Source organism: Schistocerca piceifrons, chromosome 8 (genome assembly GCF_021461385.2).
Source record: "Schistocerca piceifrons isolate TAMUIC-IGC-003096 chromosome 8, iqSchPice1.1, whole genome shotgun sequence".
Taxonomy (NCBI): domain Eukaryota; kingdom Metazoa; phylum Arthropoda; class Insecta; order Orthoptera; family Acrididae; genus Schistocerca; species Schistocerca piceifrons.
The window spans coordinates 112,205,257-112,223,112 of record NC_060145.1 but is presented as its reverse complement, the minus strand read 5'-3'; positions in this window follow the sequence as shown (position 1 = coordinate 112,223,112).

The following is a 17,856-nucleotide window of genomic DNA, read 5'->3' as shown; positions in this document are numbered from 1 at the left end:
TCTGGCAGCTGTAAACCCACTCCGGCCACGGCAAACCAGGTTATCGGTAACGGGATACCGCCAGACTGGGTACATGTTTTGTTAGGCGATGCGCTCTGACAGAGCGGCGCTTGCGATCCTCTCCATTAATTAGAATGCTAATATGCCCGGGGCCTCTTTACTCAAGAGAGCCAGTTTTGTTGTAAACACAGTTCGTGGATTAATGACGAAACAGGAAGCACTTGCTTGATATTTTACTATCATTTATTAAATTCAGGACATCATCAGAGGGCAACTGAATGTTGGAAACAGAGACAGAATGACGTGATACTTTCATAGATTAGGAATATCTACGGACTGAGAATTCAGACGCATAGACCAAAATTATTTGTCGCTAAAGTGACACTCATCATCCTGCTGGGAACTAATTATATGTTTCCTTTACTATACGTCTGTGGTCATATATTTTTTGTCGTCAGACTACCAGTTTCGGTCTATAATGACCATCTTCAGAACTGCAGCAAAATATGGGAATAAACAAATACACTAGCAGATTGTCTACAGCTTAAAACAATAAAATAGACCATCATGAAAAGTATTTTCCCATACATGTGCATTTGTGCGCTTGAAATTTGAAGAGCCAATTAACCACCTTTCTCCACAGAGTGCAAAACGGCCGTACTCTTAATTTGTTAGAAGAGCTTGAAATTTATAATGGCCGTTCTCTTAACTCGTTAGAAAAACTTTAAATTTATAAGGAAAAAAAACAAGAACCAACAAAAGTACTTAACTGACAGAGCGCTTTAATCAGTGCCTACTTTGGTTTGTTTGACACTTTTCTACTTTACTCACTGAACGCCTCTGTTTTATGTGTCTTGCTGATAGTTTTACCTAGTATAGATTGCCTTACATATTTACTTCGTTTTCTTACGTTGTGCGCATAACTCTTGTGATTTCTTGTTCCTTCTCTGTTTATATAATATACTTCATTAACTAGATAATGATTATCTCGTGCACTGGTACGGGGCTTTATCATTCTTTTCTTGGAGCAGCGTCCCGCAGGGTACTAGGCGTCTTTTGGCGGTCACATTCCTCTAACCACTTTTCGCCTGTGCAGCGTTCTGGGGTTAGCGCCAACACAGGAAGCTGATTAGGCTATGTGCGGCAGTCTGTTTTCATTCATTGGGCGAATCTGCTTGGAATCGAGAGTCGAAGTGGTGGAGACTGGCCAGAATCTTACTTCGAGAATGTTCCAGAAAACTGGAGAAAGTTCTAGGTTTCCATGGTAGTCCGGAATTGATGGGAGGTGTATTACTTACACACTGAGACGTTTTCGGCAAACGCTTCCACTTATTCCAAAGTCAACTCTATGAACTCTATATATGTATGAAGAAATCATTTCTTTGGTCTCGAGTGAGCAAGGTACAATTACGAGCAAATATGAAAATTCAAATTTCCACTGACAAAGAAGCAAACCATTTTGTCGAAAAACTAGTACAAATCAGTCAAGGCAGTAACCAAACTAAACGTGCAACTGCCAGATTGAACTTACAAATAGTTTAAATAACATTGTCGACAACCCAAGTGAATTAACAGATACAGTTGTTCCGAACGTTGTTCAAAATTACTCAAGTCCGCTGTTTAAAAAAGCCATTGTAGCAGTAATATATGACGTAGTTGACGCTATTTATTTAAAAAATAAAAACAAGAAATGGTAGTAAACAGTATCAAGCAGTGTAATTGAAGCATAAACAATATCAGGAAAATATAAAGAAAAATAACATTTATTCCGAGGATTCCTCTCATATGTAGCCGTTTCAGTCCAAAAGACTTCAATTTACAACAAAATTATCATTCAGTATCACTATAAATAAGTCACAAAAACAAACTTTAAAATATGGTGCCATTAGTTTAAAGGACTAGTGCTTTTCTCACAGTCATTTATATGTGGCACGCTCTAGGGATGGGAAACCAAAGAATTCACGTATCTACTCACCAAATAACAAGAGCACAAATGTAGCTCACAAACCACTATTGTAATAGAATAAGTTAGTTAGGTACGAAATATAGAGAAAACAAAGCATAGTTTTCTTTCACTAAATTCAATACAGATGCATTAAAAATACACTCCTGGAAATGGAAAAAAGAACACATTGACACCGGTGTGTCAGACCCACCATACTTGCTCCGGACACTGCGAGAGGGCTGTACAAGCAATGATCACACGCACGGCACAGCGGACACACCAGGAACCGCGGTGTTGGCCGTCGAATGGCGCTAGCTGCGCAGCATTTGTGCACCGCCGCCGTCAGTGTCAGCCAGTTTGCCGTGGCATACGGAGCTCCATCGCAGTCTTTAACACTGGTAGCATGCCGCGACAGCGTGGACGTGAACCGTATGTGCAGTTGACGGACTTTGAGCGAGGGCGTACAGTGGGCATGCGGGAGGCCGGGTGGACATACCGCCGAATTGCTCAACACGTGGGGCGTGAGGTCTCCACAGTACATCGATGTTGTCGCCAGTGGTCGGCGGAAGGTGCACGTGCCCGTCGACCTGGGACCGGACCGCAGCGACGCACGGATGCACGCCAAGACCGTAGGATCCTACGCAGTGCCGTAGGGGACCGCACCGCCACTTCCCAGCAAATTAGGGATACTGTTGCTCCTGGGGTATCGGCGAGGACCATTCGCAACCGTCTCCATGAAGCTGGGCTACGGTCCCGCACACCGTTACGCCGTCTTCCGCTCACGCCCCAACATCGTGCAGCCCGCCTCCAGTGGCGTCGCGACAGGCGTGAATGGAGGGACGAATGGAGACGTGTCGTCTTCAGCGATGAGAGTAGCTTCTGCCTGGGTGCCAGTGATGGTCGTATGCGTGTTTGGCGCCGTGCAGGTGAGCGCCACAATCAGGACTGCATACGACTGAGGCACACAGGGCCAACACCCGGCATCATGGTGTGGGGAGCGATCTCCTACATTGGCCGTACACCACTGGTGATCGTCGAGGGGACACTGAATAGTGCACGGTACATCCAAACCGTCATCGAACCCATCGTTCTACCATTCCTAGACCGGCAAGGGAACTTGCTGTTCCAACAGGACAATGCACGTCCGCATGTATCCCGTGCCACCCAACGTGCTCTAGAAGGTGTAAGTCAACTACCCTGGCCAGCAAGATCTCCGGATCTGTCCCCATTGAGCATGTTTGGGACTGGATGAAGCGTCGTCTCACGCGGTCTGCACGTCCAGCCCGAACGCTGGTCCAACTGAGGCGCCAGGTGGAAATGGCATGGCAAGCCGTTCCACAGGACTACATCCAGCATCTCTACGATCGTCTCCATGGGAGAATAGCAGCCTGCATTGCTGCGAAAGTTGGATATACACTGTACTAGTGCCGACATCGTGCATGCTCTGTTGCCTGTGTCTATGTGCCTGTGGTTCTGTCAGTGTGATCATGTGATGTATCTGACCCCAGGAATGTGTCAATAAAGTTTCCCCTTCCTGGGACAATGAATTCACGGTGTTCTTATTTCAATTTCCAGGAGTGTATGATGATTTAGTGTGGCTATATAATTTCTGTATTTAAAGGTTGATTCTCTCAAGATATATATAGTCCATCCACAGCAGGCAATCACTGGTTCCTGTGTCAGGTGCTAACCTTGGTTCCCCTGTTGTGTGCTGTTATGGTTGTGAGGATGAAGCTGAGCTGTTTCTGGAGATATGAGTGTTTGAAGTGGAAGCCATCACATTGAGGTGGTCACCAGGACATCACCCCAAAAAAGGATACAATATTCAGGTGCATACATTTTCGGTAATCCAGCAACCATTAAAAACTTGGTTTCAGATAATGCACAGTTTAAACAGAGTTTAAAAGACTTTTTTGTGGGTAACTGCTACTGTATAAATGAATATCTTAATAGGGACTGCTGGAGAAGCTTAAGTAAAAATGTCTGGTAGATTTCAGTTCTGACAGCATTTGGTCACAACAGTAAAGATTAGATATTTTGTATATGATAAATTTACTGAAAGGCATAACTACATTTCATTCTGACAGTATATTAATCCTGTAAATATTAGCAGTTCCAGTTTTCTGTAATGTATTCACATATCTTAACAATCTTGTGACAGATTATCAGAGGAGTGAGTGTTATATTCAAATATTTTAAGTTTTTTACGTTAAACTTTCTGACGTGTTGCACACCCACGAGAATCACCTTATTATTGGGGCTATGTAAACAAAACTGAATCTAATCCATTTTATTTTATTTTGTTTTTCACACTAGTTTCAGCGACAATACCACCACATCAATGTGTTTTTTATTCTAAAAAAATGCAAAAATAGCATCATTATACATCTCACAAATAATTACTACATATGCACTGTTTGCCTCCAAACATTGTATTCTGTGAATAGTTCCGTAATAACTTATTTACTTTAAATCACAGCATGGTATTTTTTGCGTTGTTGTCGTTATTTCAAGTATATTTTCTGTGTTTTTGTTGTCGTTTCTTCGGTATACGACATATTATCTGCAATTATATGCACGGACGCTATTGAACAAGTATGGAAAAATAAACTGTGTTATAGTACTGGCGATTGCGTTAATGTTCTGGACACAATTTTGGTGTGCACTGGGTTGTTACATTATTTGTCATGTACTCTATGTTCGTTGGTAGACTTGAAGTTCATTTTAAACATATTAATTAAACACTTTACGCCATCTTGCTGTGTATGTGACAGGTGAGTGATTTTATGTGTGTGAGTTGTTCCCGTTCTGTGCCCTGTGTCAGCTCTTGTAGAGCTGTAAATAGCGTGTCGTTGAAAAATGTTTTGTTTTTATTTATTACGTTCACTAAGTCTTTTGTATGCAATAATTCTGTTATTGTAGTTTTCGGTGTAAACCGTTGCTGTGTTTTAGGATGTTTAGATCAGTTTCGATATTCGTGGGGTAATGCGTTTTCCATAAAATGTTCTGCAAAAGTGGAATGTGTACTGTCAAGCTTCAGAGTTCTCATGCACTCTGTGTACCTTGTTCGGAAGTTTCTGCCTGTTTGTCCTATGCACTGGTATTGACAGGAGTTATATGTGAGATGGTATGTTGCTGCATTGCTGAATCTGTCTGACAGTTTCTTTGTTTTTTTGTTTTTGTTTGATATTAGCCTTCGTTGAACAATGTTGTTTGTTCTGAATAATATTCGAATCCCCTGCCTTTTCAATGTGTTTCGAAGTCTATGTGCTTTACTATTATTCTGTGGTACTGTGTACCATTTGTTTCTTTTTCCAGATGTGCTGTAGTCTGCTATATGGTTCATGTGTTCCGCCTCTGTACGTTAAGACCCTTTGTTTGTGCTACCGAGTGGGTGACCATTATCATAACCTTTCATTTTTACTCTTTTGATAAGTTTCCGTATGGTGTCTCTTTTATACACATTTTCAGCAGCGATTTGTTTAATTATACTTAGTTTATCCTGTGGAGCATGTGTGCAAAACTAGCAGATTTATCAGCTGTCAGGTGGTTGGATGAGTTATGGATAACAGTGCTTGAGGGCATGGATTTTCTGTAAATGGAAGACAATGTTGGTTGTTGTTTCTTTTAATTGTAAGATCCGGGAAATTTAGTTTCTCGTTTTCAACAATTTCCATTGTGAAGTGGATTTGTGAGTGTACTATGTTGATGTTAAAAATCGCACTGATGATGGCGATATTGTCTTTGAAGTTAGTTTGGGAAAGAAAATGAAATAAATTAAAAACAAGTGTTTTGCATCAAGACTGAGATTTTAAATTTCATTACTTAGCTATGACTAATGATATAGATATTAGCGTATGAATGTGGGATATTCTTTCTAAATCATCCAAAATTAATTAATTAATTAAATTTATATGATATTAAACGAATGATGATGATGATGTTCAATTTGGGGGGTGCTCAACTGCGCGGTCGTCAGCGCCCGTACAAAGTCCCTATTTTTAATCAGTCAAGTTTTTAACTTACAAGGGGATCCTCTGTACTGTAAATCACGGATTTTGATGCGCTTCAAATATGTTGTAGAGGCACTTACCCTTAGTAACAGGCTATCCGGTTTTTTAGCGACGGGTCTTCGTTTTTGAGAAGCTTGATTTTGAAGTTCTTTGCGCGCTTTGTATGCCCGTAACATTACCTGTAACCCGAGCAAGTCAACGTAGCGCAGTGGTTAAGGTGCAAGGCTTCCCCGGTGGAGGTACCGTGTTCGAATCCTGCTCCCACATTTTTTTTTTTTTATGCATGCAAGACCGTCCGGAAAATTTGATCCTAACGTTCAAAAACGAGTAGACGAATTAACTGGGAAATACAGAAATGTAGTAGTGTCCTGCACGAAATGCGGGAAGTTCACGAAACTGGTATACGAACAATTTTTGCGTTCTGTAATTCTTCCATACGTGGGACAGAAAAAAACTTTGTACATTATCGATTCGTGGAGAGGGCAACCCGATTCGACTTTACACTATATTCACTGATGAAAGGAAGGCGAGCACCTGCACCCTAAAAGTGGTCCCACCAAAGTGCAGTCCTTATTGGCAGCCCTGCGATATTTATTTTTACCGACAGGTGATACATTTCACGAAAATTGTTCAGAATGGTCTCGACTTAATGGAAGACAATAGGGAGATCACTTCTAGGGAAGATTCGATAAAATTACGTTCGCTAATCCTTCATCAATACAGGGCACCTAATTTTGAAAGCATGATTAGATACGCTTGGTTCGCATCGAAATTAGCGGTTGAATAAGAAATCTTTTTGAATGCAAAGGAATTGTGTTTCCCGGTATTGCTCATGATGAAACCGTACGCCTGCAAGACGGTTGCTTTCATAAAATGCGCGTGGTGCTGCGAAAATTTCTGCTTCTGTTGTTTCTATGATAAGTATCACCCACAAAATTGTTCTGGCACATCAAGCAATGTGGACGATGAAAAATAAGATTTTGTAATATTGTATGGCAGAAAAAATTAATAACTGAATATATCTTTATAATTTCGCACATCTTACACTGTTTGTCGATATTCTTTGAAATAAAATTGAAAACTGCGGTCGATTTTGAAAGAAAAAGTACACGAGCAGGACTTGAACACTGTACCTCCAGCGCGCTACCTGTTAACCTTTACCACTCCGCTACGTTGACTTACTCGGAATATGTATTATGTTACGGGTGTACAAAGCAGGCAATAAAATTCAAAAACCGCTTTTCTCAAAAACCGAGGCCCGTCGCTAAATAACCGGAAGGTCAGATACTTAGGGTAAGTGCCTCTAAAACATATCTGAAGCGCATAAAAATCCGTGATTTACAGTATGGAGGGTCCCCTTGTTAGTCCAATGTAGCAAGTGCCACGAATGATGATGAAATGATGAGGACAGCACAAACACCCAGTCTCTGGGCAGAGAAAATCCCCGACCCGGCAGGGAATCGAACCCCGGGACCCCGTGATCCAGAGGCACTAACGCTAGCCACTAGACCACGATCTGCGTACATATTATACGAATGCGTGGTGTCTGTTGTTTTCGGACATTTCCGAAAGAACAGACACCCCGCAGAATTCGCAGCTGAGATAAATTATAATTACGTACATTGAAAATGGAGTAGGGGAAAGGAATGAAAAGGAAAGGAAAGGGAAGGGACTACTGATGTTAGCGGCATCAGAACTTTGTACGAAATCACCGGCGACGAGTGAAAATATGTACCGGACCGGGAATGGAATCCGGGGATTTCCTGCTTACTTGGTAGTTTCGTTAACCACTGCACCGCCCACACACGGTTTATGACAACTGCGCAGACTATCTCGACACGCCTCTGGGCCGAACCCCACTCCCACGCAGCGCCACCTACAGGCAGTTCGTGTCCATGTCTACCATGCTCGCTACCTTGTTATTCCCGCAGGGGATCAGGCGTGATTGACCATCCGCACTGAAGAAGGCGGATTCGTTGCCCATGGAGATGAATCAATTATATGGATGTCCGGAAGAACAGATACCACACATTCATATAATTGATTCGCCTCGATGGGCAACGGATACACCTCCTTTAGTGCGGGTACACGATTTCGTTTGACCTCCTGTAGCAATCTCAAAAGGAGCGAGCATGGAGGACATGGACGGGAACTGCCGACATGTGGGAGGTTGGGTCGGCCGAGATAGTCCGCGCAGTTGCGATGAACACTGTGGCCAGGTGAAGCAAGGGTTAATTCAACTGCCTAGTAAGCAGGAGATCCTTGGTTCGAATCCCGGTCCAGAACACATTTTCACTCGTTACTGCTGATACATTTGACATCAATAATCCCTTTTCCTTTCCTCTCTTTTCCATCCTCCTTCAATTTATATACAATTAAGGCTTACGTAGAGCAGATGCACATGCGCCGCCAAACACTGTGCATTCAAAACACCTGTATCTGTCGAGATGAAAGTGAACCATAAGACAGAGCACGAAACGTAAGTGTTGGTTCTCAGTTGTACGAGGATGAGTCAAATGAAAACCTTAAATCTGTAATAACAAATCGAAATTTCTCACCGTTATCCTGTAAGTTGGTAAGCGTGCTGCAAACAGCGTGCAGAATGGCCTCTAGGTGGCAGCATAGTGCAGACGCACACATACTGTCGCAGTATCAGTATAAAGATGGCCGCCCCACTTGCGGCTTGCACCAGTGAAGAACAGCGTTCTGTTATTCGGTTTTTGCGTAGTGAAGGTCAAAAACCTACTGAAATTCATCGACGAATGAAGATTCAGTACGGTGATGCATGTTTGTCACAGCAGCAAGTCTACGAACGGAGTAGGAAGTTCGCAATGGTGTGACTTCAGTGGAAGATGCTCCTCGTCCAGGTCAGGCACAACGAGTTGTGACTCCACAGAACATTGCAGCAGTTGAAGCCATAGTGAAGGAAAACCGCCGAGTGACACTGAATGACATTGCAACATGTTTACAGATTAGTCATGGGTCAGCACACCACATTGTGCATGATGTGCTCCAGTTTCACAAAGTGTCTGCAAGATGGGTGCCATGACAGCTGACTCTTGAAATGAGAGAACGACGTGTTGATGCTTGTGAAGAACTTCTACGGCACTTTGAACGAGAAGGTGATGGCTTCCTTGCAAGAATCGTTGCTGGGGACGAAACCTGGGTTCGCTTCCACCAACTGGAAAACGAAGAGAGCGAGCAAGGAATGGCGCCATTCCTCATCACCAAAACCAAAGAAGTTTCGAACAGAACCATCACCAGGGAAGGTTATGCTGACTCTCTTTTGGGACGAAAAAGACGTCATTTTGGAGAATTACATGCCTAGAGGGACCACTGTCACCAGTGCATCATACACAGATCTCCTAAAAAATCATCTGCGGCCTGCAATCATATCAAAGCGACGTTTATTGCTGTCAGCAGCTTTTGCAACATGACAATGCAAGACCCCACGCTGCCCATACAACAGTTGCAACAATCACAGGCCTGCATTTTGAGTGTCTTCCTCATCCACCAACTCACCAGACAGTGCCCCACGTGATTTCCATATGTTTGGACCACTAAAAGACGCAATGGAAGGAAAGAAGTTCCGTTCTGATGAAGAGATACGCCACGTGGTGCATGAGTGGTTGCGCGGACTACCAAAAGAATTTTTTTCTAAAGGAATTTATACACTTTGTAAGTGCTGGAGGACTTGCATCGAGCGTGGGGGAGATTATGTAAAAGTGATACAGCTTTGTACCACTTCTGCACAACGAATAATATTTTAAAAAACATTTAAGGTTTCCATTTGACTCACACTCGTAGTATCCGAATACTAGACAGCCCGCAGTGGCTAGCACACTGGACTCGCATTCGGGAGGACGACGGCTCAATCCCGCGTCCGGCCATCCTGATTTAGGTTTTCCGTGACTTCCCTAAATCACTCCAGGCAAATGCCGGGATGGTTCCTTTGAAAGGGCACGGCCGACTTCCTTCCCCGTCCTTCCCTAATCCGATGAGACCGATGACCTCGCTGTGTGGTCTTCCCCAAACAACCCAACCCAACTAGACAGCCGTTCCCGAGTACGTGTCGGAATCGGTGGCCTCTCGGTGCTGTGATGTTTACCGCTAGCGTGAGACAGGTTGCAAGTGACGTCAGCTGTCCGCCGGCAGCAAATAAGGTGCGACATAGCGGAGGCTGGCCGCAGGCGCGAGCCACGGACCCGGTGGCACGCCGGCGATGCGCGCACCTCGGCAGTCGACCGCCGTATCGACCAGAGGTGAGGCTCTTGCCCGACCAGCAGCCTCATCGTCTTCTCTCAAAGTTTCGTGTCACTTGAAAGTAGCGCGTCGTCTTCCGCGTATTCGGGCACTGTAAGTAACACTCTTAGAGGTTTGGCTATTGTGACGTGAATTGTTACTCGTCTACGCTAACCTTGCTTTATCCCTCTTGAGATATGAAACACACCATGGCTGCACAGTATATCAACAAACCTACGTAAAGGACATCCACTTCTGTTACTCTCGAAAAAAAAAAATTAGACCAAATCAGTTACTTTTCTTGGTAACTAACATATCTTTTCTGACTACTTCGCAGATGACAAGATCTCAAGTCAAAGAATCCGTAGCGCCAGGCTACCATCTACAACACAGTCTAAGTTAAATCAGTTTCATGTAAACAAGAAGAATAAAAGAAATGTACGTTATACAGTATTTTGGACTTAAAAATTAAACCAACCAGAAATTTGTCTACAACTTTCCATTAAATACACTCCTGGAAATGGAAAAAAGAACACATTGACACCGGTGTGTCAGACCCACCATACTTGCTCCGGACACTGCGAGAGGGCTGTACAAGCAATGATCACACGCACGGCACAGCGGAGACACCAGGAACCGCGGTGTTGGCCGTCGAATGGCGCTAGCTGCGCAGCATTTGTGCACCGCCGCCGTCAGTGTCAGCCAGTTTGCCGTGGCATACGGAGCTCCATCGCAGTCTTTAACACTGGTAGCATGCCGCGACAGCGTTGACGTGAACCGTATGTGCAGTTGACGGACTTTGAGCGAGGGCGTATAGTGGGCATGCGGGAGGCCGGGTGGACGTACCACCGAATTGCTCAACACGTGGGGCGTGAGGTCTCCACAGTACATCGACCTGGGACCGGACCGCAGCGACGCACGGATGCACGCCAAGACCGTAGGATCCTACGCAGTGCCGTAGGGGACCGCACCGCCACTTCCCAGCAAAATAGGGACACTGTTGCTCCTGGGGTATCGGCGAGGACCATTCGCAACCGTCTCCATGAAGCTGGGCTACGGTCCCGCACACCGTTAGGCCGTCTTCCGCTCACGCCCCAACATCGTGCAGCCCGCCTCCAGTGGTGTCGCGACAGGCGTGAATGGAGGGACGAATGGAGGCGTGTCGTCTTCAGCGATGAGAGTCGCTTCTGCCTTGGTGCCAATGATGGTCGTATGCGTGTTTGGCGCCGTGCAGGTGAGCGCCACAATCAGGACTGCATACGACCGAGGCACACAGGGCCAACACCCGGCATCATGGTGTGGGGAGCGATCTCCTACACTGGCCGTACACCACTGGTGATCGTCGAGGGGACACTGAATAGTGCACGGTACATCCAAACCGTCATCGAACCCATCGTTCTACCATTCCTAGACCGGCAAGGGAACTTGCTGTTCCAACAGGACAATGCACGTCCGCATGTATCCTGTGCCACCTAACGTGCTCTAGAAGGTGTAAGTCAACTACCCTGGCCAGCAAGATCTCCGGATCTGTCCCCCATTGAGCATGTTTGGGACTGGATGAAGCGTCGTCTCACGCGGTCTGCACGTCCAGCACGAACGCTGGTCCAACTGAGGCGCCAGGTGGAAATGGCATGGCAAGCCGTTCCACAGGACTACATCCAGCATCTCTACGATCGTCTCCATGGGAGAATAGCAGCCTGCATTGCTGCGAAAGGTGGAAATACACTGTACTAGTGCCGACATTGTGCATGCTCTGTTGCCTGTGTCTATGTGCCTGTGGTTCTGTCAGTGTAATCATGTGATGTATCTGACCCCAGGAATGTGTCAATAAAGTTTCCCCTTCCTGGGACAATGAAGTCACGGTGTTCGTATTTCAATTTCCAAGAGTGTAAAACGGAGACTCACTGTTAATGACACATACCAGAGTGTCACATCGAACAAATTAAGTTATTTTTGTTTGCAGGCAGACATCTTCAGTTCTGATACATATAGAAACTCCCGCGCTCCAGTAGCTATGAACTTTCTACGCCTTGTTAACGAAGTCATCAACAAATTCCTCAAAACCACCAAATCGAAAATTATCAAAAATGGTAATCTCAGCAGTCCAATCGAAATCAGTAGCTCAGTGAGGCAGGCATGCTCCATGTCCATGCCACTCTTTGCAATTGCAACCCAGCCTGTGTTTTATAGCCTAAATAACAATCAGCAAGGATTAATTATACGTGGTCAGTGGACTGTATGCAAGCCGCATGCGTATGGCGTTGGATTTCTGGTGACGGACGCCAGTAAAACAGAAAAAAAAATGGCTCTGAGCACTATGGGACTTAAATTCTCAGGTCATCAGTCCCCTAGAACGTAGAACTACTTAAACCTAACTAACCTAAGGACATCACAAACATCCATGCCCGAGGCAGGATTCGAACCTGCGACCGTAGCAGTAGCATGGTTCCCGACTGTAGCGCCTAGAAACGCCCGGCTATCCCGGCCGGCCCAAAACAGAAAAAGCATTACAACTTATAAACAAATATGAACTAACATCAGGCGTGAAACTTACCGGAAATATGTCTGGAATAACCAATATTGGTCGTGGATTTGGAGCTCTCGCCCAAGCAGAAATTAGAGATTACCAATACGAAATGTCACGTAATATAAGACACACAGTTGCTATTAATTACAGAAAAATATAATATACGAGCGGGTATACAGAACCTAAGTGTTCTTGACTCAATACAGAGGGTGGATTTGGCAAACACCTGTATAACGTCCAAAATAAATATGTTGCAAAAGTCCTGCCACTGCTGAAAGATGCGGCCGAAAGAATTTCATCCCTTATCGCTCACTTTGTCAGCCGCGGCCACATTATCAAAGTGAAATGTGAAGCACTGAAATTTTCCAGACAGTAGCGGTTTAAACCTTACTTATTTATACAATAAAGCACAAGCGCTGTACATTTATAAAACGTACAAGCAATGAAAGAAGTCACCTAGTAACATGGCGGCATCATTATTTAATGAAATAGCACCAGATCCCAAGTGAATTACACCTCATAGAATACAGTTATACTAAAATGAGAGCTTCTGAGAAGAAAATAACCGAAAAGAAAGAGGTGCACAAGAATATAATCAAAAATAAAAGTACGAATGTCGTGGAACAAAAATAGAAAGACTCCAACTGGCACAAAATCTGGAAGAATATACACGACCCGCTCTTACCCATCAGTATGAAGGCTATATGGTGCTACATTGTCAAAAGAAAGTTATCAACAAACTCAAGACAGTACTCCATTCATCTGGCAGACTATCCGCTGTGTGGCACCTGCAATCTAATTGACCCCAAAGAACATAAACTTCTTCATAGGAATGCAAACAACATATGGCTATCTATCAGAATAGAATTAACCAGTATCCAAAGGAGATCACCAAACATGATGACACAGAAGAGCCTTCTAAATCCAAATGAAGTCCCTTAAAGTTAAATGAAGAAAAATGCCAGCAACTGGTTAAAGGAACATACGACATTTTATGTATTCTGAAAAAGGGAAAGGAGTGAAGAGGATTTACGGTTGTGCACTGCTACATAAAACCATAAGCTACAATAAATTACAATTATTATGAGAAACATGCATTATTCTTCAAAGGAATTTAATGAGAATACCATCCAAGTGCCACCTAATAATTTAATTCGTTGAGAATTTCTTACAGATCTCCATATTGGAGAATAAAATGTGAATGTGTTGTAGAGCTTATAACTATATATATATAATGAGTTTTATTTTCTGACACGTTCTGGTATGTGATATGATTATAGGAAAGTTAAATAAAGTTTTGGAAAGAAGTTTAATCGATAAAAAAAAACCCTAACAAGTCTCTACTAGAGCCAAAACCCCACGCGGAACTAACTCATAAAATCTAGATGAGGCGAGACGTTTTGTTTTGGTAGTTCTAGCGGTGTGTTTAGTTATTGTGGTCCGTGCCGGCACTGCAGACATTTAATCCCAGACAAACCAAAAATAAATTAATTGCATTATTTTCCGATCTGATTTTAAAAATATGGTAAATAACAAGAAAGGAGCGATTTTTCACCGTGAACAAGCTCTAGGTATTGATCGATGAGACGATACGGAATAAAAGAGGTCTATCGGCGTCCGGAAATGCATGGTTTCCATACTAGAAACCATTTATTCAGTCATACATTGTTACAGAGAGTGCTATCTAATACGCGCTGTACCATGCAGCCATTGTTCTGTATGTGTTGAAAATGGTTTCCATATGCCTCAACGCATGCGTGTACGCAGCGTAGCATATTCTCAAACGTTCACATCGGCCAGGCTGCATCCGAAAAGTGTCAAAGAGAGCATGTATGCGCTGCTCCAGTCTCCACATGTGGAATGGGCTCTGTATACACGATACTTTTGAGAGGGCCGCGTAACCAGAAATCGAACGGGTTGAGATCCGTTGAATGAGCAGGCCATACAACAGGACCCCTTGTCCGATTCATCGACCAGAGAAGACACGATTGAGATGCGTCCGAACGTTAACGGTGAAGTGGGCTGGAGCATCATCATGTAGCAGCCATATAACCTTTCGAATCATCAATGCCGCTTCTTCCAGCAGAGAAGGCAAACTCAACCCCAAGGAACGCCGATAGTTAGGCGACGTGGAAGGAAAACGGCCCCAAAATACGGTCGCCAATTATCCGGGCCCATACATTCCGGTTGCACCAATGCTGATGATTCGCTGTCACCCTACCATACTATCTCACAGATAACTGTTATAAAAGCTGACGATACCACTCCGTGTAAAGGTGGCCTCGTCTGTGAATAGGACGGATGACACAAATCACGGAATCGTGGTTGCATAGTGAAGAAATCACTGACAGAACTGTTCGTGATGTGGAAAGTCTGTCGTTAGTAAGCCCTGTCCACGCTGTAACTGATAAGGATAGTAGCAGTTGTCATGGTATGATTGAATAAATGGTCCTGTAGCACGGAAACCACTCATTTCCGGACATAAGCTCATTAGAGCTCTTTTGTTCCATAACCTCTCATCCATCAATCCCTAGAGTTTGTACACGGTGGAAAAAAAAATTACCCTGTATATTGTTTATACCAATTTCAGTCCTAGTGTAAACCACACTCAGCGAATAGATGTTGTAAACTGAAGGAAATAGTCCGTAATCCTCTATTACGTATTTCGATGTTTTCTAGCACGAATGACACGCCGAGGTACAATAAAACAATGAAAATCTTCTATGATTGTGCTAATCATCGTGCTAAAAATTAAATCACTTATTTTTTGTTTCGAATCATACTTGATAGTCATAACCTCTGTCCTGCTAAAAGTTCCTTCGCATTCTCCAGTGACACATAGGGGCAGTTGCCTTTAAGGGGCTCCGGAAAGGCTCAAAATCATGAAAAGTTCAATTTTTACTTTTTTGCGTTTTCTGAATCTGCAGACTATTACCTTTTAATAGATATATAATTTATTCAATTCCGAAGACTACAACTATTTTTAAATTTTTTTTGAAATGTGTTCTACATGGGCGTGACCCACTGTGGCGCTGTTAAACTGCTGTCAAATGGTGTTATTATTAACGTCCGTGTTCATCAGATACATTTTAGTGATGTGAGATAAAGTATGTGTTGTGGCTAACCTGTGATGGTTCAATATATATCGCTGGTGTGATTGTCGATTGTTACATGTTTATTTACTCTATCGTTATCTCGAAAATATTCGTAATTAATTCTGTTTCTTGAGTCTCTGTTTTGTTGAAGTATAATAACGAGTAAGAGTAAAGTTATTAGAAATCCTCTGAAGGCTTTTAAGAAAAGGAGAAATGTTGGAAAGCCAAAGGTATGTGTTATTACTGTAAACAATAAAGACGATAACCAAGTGAGTGAACCTAACCTCTCAAGTACACCTGCCCATAGCAGTCAAAGTGGGAAAGAAAATACTTCACAGAAGAAGCTTGGTTCAATGAGTGAAAACTACGAATGTTTTATGGGCGAATCGGATGTGAATGAAATATTTGATATGTCGGTTCTCAAAGGAATTTTTTCAAGTAAGATGTATTCATTGTAGTGAAGTTGGTCTGGAACTCTCCATAATAAAGCACGTAGGACCTGCTAGTGAAATACAACTGAAATGTGATAAGTGTTCATACATGACCACCTTTTGGAACAGTGTTGTAGTAACTGCAACTGAAGAAAATGGTAGCAAAATCTACGAACACAACAACGAGCGATGCTTGCTTTAGGCAAGGAACGCTTTCGGGCCGCAGACAGGGCTGTAAAGAGTCTAGAAATACAAGCAAGAGTAAACAGGAGGAGGAACAAGAGGAAGCTGGAGGAGGAGCTTGCAGAGGATGAAGATAATCCATCCTATGGACGTGGAATGCACTAAAAAGTTAATCCAATCTTTGTCGCTCGATTCCCAAAACTTTTATTTTCTCATACTAATTACATGTTTTCTCAGGATCTTCCAAACATATTTGTTTCAGACTTTCAGTAAATGTTACACAGTACCTTCTGTATAATTTAACACAGCCTTTTTCCAAAAAACTGTATATTTTTGAATATATAAATAAAAAATTGCAAAAAATGTTGTGAATTTTCATTACAATTGAAAAAAAATCATCTTTAATAACTGAACCAAAATTTTGTAAAATCCCTGTGTTAAGTTGTAGCCCATATTCCAATAAATAATCTGTAAAAAGTTCAACTTCCTACCTCAAATACTTTGTGAGGAAAGATGCAATTTATAAGCGTTATTTTAACATTGCAAGTATAGGGCGTTCCGGAGCCCCTTAAAAAGCGGCGACAAGTATTTGGAAAAGGAGTCGAACTGTTACAGCATACCTCGTATAGATTGCACTGAGCAGCACCGTACTTTCGTAGTTCGTCCGTTGTCCATCGTTTTTACTGACCACATATATTATATGTGGCATCCTAATGATGGAAAACCACGGGAAGGGCAACGAAGCTTTCGCTTGTCTGTCTTATATAAAGACCTGTCGTTGTTTAACATTGTTAGCAAAACACTCTAAAAGTACGGTATTTGACGCTCTGTACCAAGCAGCCATAGTTACAGTATACATGGTTTCCTCCTTAGTGGGTGGTACTTTTCCTCATACGTCATACCTTAGCGTCCTCTCCACCCATAGTAATTGGTAATGTTGTGTCTGATTCTCTTCTCTTGCTGACTTACATTGTAGTAGACGTGATACAGCGTTGTACACAATGGTTCCGTATTCGAATCGAGAGCTTTCCGACATTGTGTGTTCTTACGGACAGACAAATGACAGCGGGTGACAGATAGCAAGATTGTATGAGGAGACCTATGCCCGCCGACAACAACTAGACAATTCAGTATTTGCAACAGTGTTTCGCGATTTGTCTGAGACAGGGTCGTTTCAGGAAGCAGCAAATCATGAAGGACGTACCCGAAACGTTCGGTCACCAGACTTGGAGAAAAGAAAATGTCATTAACAATGTGGAAGCCCTCCCGGTTGGCCGTGCGGTCTAACGCACGGCTTTCCGGGCGGGAAGGAGCGCCTGGTCCCCGACACGAATCCGCTCTGCGGATTTGTGTCGAGGTCCGGTGAACCAGCCAGTCTCTCGATGGTTTCTAGGCGCTTTTCCATCTGCCTCGGCGAATG